The sequence below is a fragment of the Schistocerca americana genome, chromosome 10, assembly GCF_021461395.2.
Source record: "Schistocerca americana isolate TAMUIC-IGC-003095 chromosome 10, iqSchAmer2.1, whole genome shotgun sequence".
Classification (NCBI taxonomy): Eukaryota; Metazoa; Arthropoda; class Insecta; order Orthoptera; family Acrididae; genus Schistocerca; species Schistocerca americana.
The window spans coordinates 132,359,422-132,365,513 of record NC_060128.1 but is presented as its reverse complement, the minus strand read 5'-3'; positions in this window follow the sequence as shown (position 1 = coordinate 132,365,513).

Genomic DNA, 6,092 nt, shown 5'->3' with positions numbered 1-6,092 from the left:
TAGGTGTAGACGAAGTACGGTTCGGTGCAGAGAATCTAGTTACCGTATGTAGTTCCCTGCGCCGCGTTTCCACCACGAAGTACTCTTCATCTATTAATACATACGGAGCCTCTTGGTGATTATTACACTAGCGCTGAAAATAGACGTGTGGACAAATTCCAATCCTAGTATCTATCAAGACTGCATGCTTGTGCATATAGCTCGTGATTTTAGCTGTACGAGCATCAGGATGTGATCTAAGGCATACTTCAGTGCATACCGTTTTGTCGCCTAATGTTGGAGGTATCAGAGGCTATATACACCCTGACAGTACATTCAGACTGGAAGCAGCTCTGTGACCATCTCTGTAGGCGAATCGGTGGCGTCGTTGGCTTCGGTGCGGGTTCGATTCTCTGTACCTAGTCAGATTTTTTTTCAGAGATAGGGAGGTTCACTCAGTCTTCGTGAGATGAAATGAAGAGCTGTTTGAATCAAACAGCACCGGCACCGTCACGATTCGTCTGTTGGTAGTAACAGCTGGAAGGACTACAGATATACCAATCACACGTCCCACGATCATCGACTGCTCCTGGTACCGCCTTGTAGGTAGCGTTCGTACAGTCGGAACGAGCCTAAAGCATAATCCCTGAGTTCCTTTTACTTTACTTTATGGCGACTTTCTGTGAACGCCTGGAAAAGTACTAACAATTTTTATAAAGTTTCGTGACTAATTCGACAGCAGGAGTTGTTCTTGCTAAACATTTTGATATACAATTAATCACATCAAGTTTTCATACTGACTTTATTACAATATTTTTTGTGAAGATCAACAAATTGTATGCTCTAGTTGGCGGTCAATACTTGGAATCTATGCACTGTCTATATTACTTAAATGCTTGAAACTTTACGTACATGGTAAGTACGCTAAGAAGCTGACTACAATCATGTCATTTCAGCCCCAAATATTTACTCTATTAATTATTAAATCTGATAATCAGCATTAAGGTTACTTTTGTATAACTAATCAGTCCAAAAAGCTTCCTGAAACATCTCAAAAAATCTCAAACCCCTTCCTCAAACAGATTTATTTGTGCATAAAATAAACATCTCAGAAAAAGTAATTCTTAGGAAATTCAATTCTGTTCAATATATTTGATCTGACGGTCACCCCTATTGTTCTTGGCTTATCATTTCTCTTCCTATCCTTGTTTCTTCTTGTTATTTTGGGGCCTCTTTAGTTGCCTCAAGGACCCACATTTCAGCTTCGGCTACTCTGTTGGAATCTACTACCACCAGTGATTGCCCCATACTGAACCCAGAATATATTCCTGGCAACTCTAGAACTTTACATCAGTAGCGAAACACTTTTTTGGAAGAGTAATAGTTTTTGATTGCGACAAACTAGCAAAAGCTCGGACTAAGAAATGTTAATAAGCAAAACTCCTCTAGAAAACCGAATAAGTGAAAACGAAAGACCATCGCAAAACTTATCTCCTAACAGGACTGCCAACTCGAGAAACAGTTGTGTAGTATGTCTTTCTCGAACGGAAGTCTAATGAAAACGTTTGACGCGTGAAAGCAGCGGAAACATGGGTGTGGCCGCACACCGAGAGATTTTCAAGTTGATTTTCGAGTTATTTCCCGATGTCCATTTCATTCTTTTAACTATCATTTTGTTCAAAAGGGTTTAAACATCGTTTTAAGACGAAAAATAAAAAAATAAATAGTCTGAAGCGGATCCACAAGCAAGCGATCTTAAGAAACTCAGCAAGCTGATCTGTTTGTACGTACCCAAGCAATTCTCGGATCGCGACGTCTTCGTTAAGATTGTGGAATCGTCCGATGTGTGTTACAGTCTCTGATGATGGCTACATCATTAGAAGACGAAATATCAGCTACAGAAACATGGTTTATGTCATGGCCTAACACCCGTTTTCTAAAAGCACGAAGAATGTGAACATATGCGGTAAAATCCCGCGCAGATTAATGAGAATCTGTTTTGTTACTGTAATATACTTGACGGTAGAGTATTTATACTTGAAATAGGCTTGCCACATTTTCTTGGGTCCAACCCAAGACATATTGCCGGCCGTTGTGGCCGAGAGGTTCTAGGCGCTTCAGTCCGGAACCGCGCTGCTGCTACGGTCGCAGGTTCGAATCCTGCCTCGGGCATGGATGTGTGTGATGTCCTTAGGTTAGTTAGGTTTAATCAGTTCTAAGTCTAGGGGACTGATGACCTCAGATGTTAAGTCCCATAGTGCTTAGAGCCATTTTGAACCAAGACATATTACCATAGTTTTTTCTGTGGTCCAATTTAAGACATAATACCAGATTTTTTTGGGTCTAGCCCTGGAGATGTATATGAAATTACTTAAAAGTCTTAAGTTTACTAAAACATTAAACTTTGATTATTCAGTTGTATTTTTCACTAGAAACGACTTTCTTCAGAAATTGTTTGTTTATTTTAATTACATAATAAAATTCGCAACAAGAAAGTTCTGAATTAATTCTGACGTATAGTAGATGTTTAATAGTAGATACTGAAAGTCTACCCCTTCCTGTAGACCAAATGTTCTCCGTAGATGAAAAAACTCTCTCAACAGGAATAGGTGCCCTGGGCAAAGAAATTAGAACTATTCCAACACGAAATATTAGTCTTTTGAAACACCGTCAAAAAGTCTTTACACTTCTCTGCAACAGTTTCTGGTACTTTTTCAGAACTTAGCCACAACCCGTCCTTATATTTTGAATTACCTGGTTCCACAACATACGTTCATGAAACTGGGAATCAACATTTAGGGAATCTCTTACAATTTCATTGACAACGTGTGCACTCTCTTCTGAATCAGATCGGGCAGTTTTTATTAGTAAATCTATCCACTGAAACCTACTAATTTTATAACAAAAAACTGTTATCCTAACCTTTGGTTTTAAGAAAAACTTTATACGTTTGTCGAAGCAGTAGCTTTAGTACCACCTCTACGTTTTGCTGTTTTGATGTGGTCTTTAATATAACTCTTTCGCTTACGTGCAACAGAAAATTTTGCAGCACATAGTTCATTGTTGCTGTAACTAAAATATTTCAAAAATATGTACTCCTATCGCAGATTAACATTAAACCAACATTTTAGCTCATTTCTAACCGATGAGATAAAAAACCAATAGAGATAAAATGATCAAAAACGTGTAGACGAGTTACTTCACACACAGAAGCAACATAAACACGTTGCGCGCGTTGTGTTGCCAGATGACTAGAGAGAAAAGTTGTGGCGGAGCCAGTAGCCACACGTTCGCTTGCTCCAAGGTATGCTGAGAGTGGCACTGGCGTAAGAGAATGCTCAAAGACGCAGTGTCAAATAGCCAGGTCTAAAACAAACAAAAAAATCCTCGTCAGTCAAAAAATTCTCAAACCCCAGACATTTTTGCAATTTAACTCGAAACACATGCTCTTTGCACACACACACACACACACACACACACACACACACACACACATATGCCAGTGTGCTACGTATTGTGACGACTTGCTGCTGTTACTGTCGTTTATATTCAAGACAGCTGACTGTCGCTTGCCTTGTTGCCGAGGTTAACACGGCATTGTCTACTGCGCAACCGCTGTTGCCAAAGTCATTTGCTCCGTTGATTTCCCCCCCCCCCCCCCCCCCCCACGTTGAATTAGTTCTCCCTATCTCCTTATTTGTCCTGCGCTAAGTCTCATGAATCCTGATTACTCGCACTCACTCATGTGTAGTTTATCCGAGTGGAAAATATTAAGGTTAGGGTTCAATGTCCGATCTACGGCTAGGGTGTAAGAGACGACGGAAACAGATGGGTCGCTGACGAGGAACGATACGGGCAGTGTCGTCTTCGAATGTATCAACCTGGCGTTCACGTTAATCAATTTAAGAAAATCGTGATTAAACTTTATGTGGATGTCTGCACGCGGTCAAATCACGAGTGGAAAATTATCACTACATACTGGGGAACCGTCACTGACGCACGAAACAGGTACTTATTTATTTTTCATTTACTTATTTACTCGAATAACCCCTTAGTTCTGCTTCTTTGTGTTTAATTTTCGATGCTCCCAGAGTTCCTCGTTCCTAATAGGTATTCTATTATCTATTTTATCCGTTCTAATTCCAATGTTTTTCATATCGTTGATAATTTCAGCCGGCCGGTGTGGCAGTGCGGTTGTAGGCGCTTCAGTTTGGAACCGCGTGACCGCTACGGTCGCAGGTTCGAATCCTGCCTCGGGCATGGATGTGTGTGATGTCCTTAGGTTAGTTAGGTTTAATTAGTTCTAAGTTCTAGGGGACTGATGGAGCCATTTGAACCATTTTTGATAATTTCAGCTGTTTGGTTTGTTGAAGATCTGCTTCGTCAGTATGTTATTCCCCTCTCGGGAAGTGTGTCCGAAAAGCAGTACTTTTCTTTTTCCGATTACATCAGTTAGCATTTACATTTTCACATCGAACTCTGTTTGATTTTAATTTATATTCAGCATTATTTTTACTTTTAGGTGCCATTATTTTTCCTGTAGTTCTTGTTCCAACTTTTTCCAATTTCTCAAGATTCCAAAATCTTGACAGTTTAAATGTTTGTTACTTATAATCCGTCTTGACTGCAAATTTTTTTTATTATTCATATAACCGGTTTCGGTTCATTCAGAACCATCTTCAGATCTGATATTTCAGTTACAGGAATAACCCGTCCAAATCCAGCAACTTTCACATTTCTTTTTCTTTTTTTCTTTTATTGTGACGCAGCTTGTGAAAGTTGCTGGATTTGGACAGGTTACTCCTTTAACTGAAATATCAGCTCTGAAAATGGTTCTGAATGAACCGAAACCGGTCATATGAATAATAAAAATTTTTGCAATCAAGACGGATTATAAGTAACATTATACAATCACTGATTGCCGTTATCCCATCAGACATTATGTCTGTTTTTGCAAAATTAAATGTTTGTGTAGCGTACACTGTTTCAAGCGTTACCACTGATTGACAGTGTTTTAGTTTTGTGTTCAGGAGAAAGATTTTTTGTTATACATATTTCTAGCCACTTGGATCTCTCTTCATTTCAAGTACTCCATTTTCTACTGCTGTCTTTTTATCCATTCTCCTATGTATTTGAAACACTTTGTTTTAGATATTAGGTTGTTGTGAATTTCATATATAACTTACAAAATGCTGAATGGAGAATGTATTATTAAATCAATTACAGAATTAATGAAACACGACCAGAATGTGACAGATTATACGAATAAGACATTACAGAGAAACGTTTTCAACTACTGTGATAAACCTCTGCATAAAATGGAAGGAGTAAGACACAAGGAAATCTTTCAACGTTTTTTATGGTGTTTGGTTGGAGTGCAATGAAACGTTGACGATAAGTAGCGAAGACAAGAAGGAAATAGCCTCTTTTGAAATACTGTTTTAGAGAACAGCGCTGAAGAACAGGTGTGTAAATTGGATAACTGGTGAAGAGTTGGACAATCGATTCGGAGAGAAAACAGTTTTATTCGAAAAGTTACTGAAAGATGGGTCGGGCTGATAGGGAAGAGTCTCAGACGTCACACCGCCACTGACTACCTGATATCTGGAAGTTTCGATAGGTCTCGGAGGCGTCTTTCGATAAGCCTAAGATGTTATGGCGATCGCGTCCCTGTACGGTGCAACTTTTCGTGTATCGCAAACAACTGATGTCAATGCACAGACGTAGAAATGACTCTAGCAACACACTGCAGAAACTAAATGGCATATATCCGCCGAAATACCAGAGAAAATACGCCTGAGAATTCCAACAGGCTACAGACCATCTTCACTTAAAACTTCCGGGCTGATAGGCGGTCGTCGATGTATAGAACTCTCCCCTGACGTTTCGTCTCCGAGTGCGTGAGACATCCTCCGAGGTAAGGCGGCGAAGTGCAAAGAGAACTCGAGGAAGCGTCTTTCCTGTTATTATTATTATGGTGTTTATCAATCTTGATAGCCTCTCTATACATGCATGCGTAACAATGCGAGGCTTTAGATATGATGCTCGTCTCGCTATATTTTATTTCATGATCACCTTCCTGGTAAACATATGCATCGGTACCACAAAGAGAA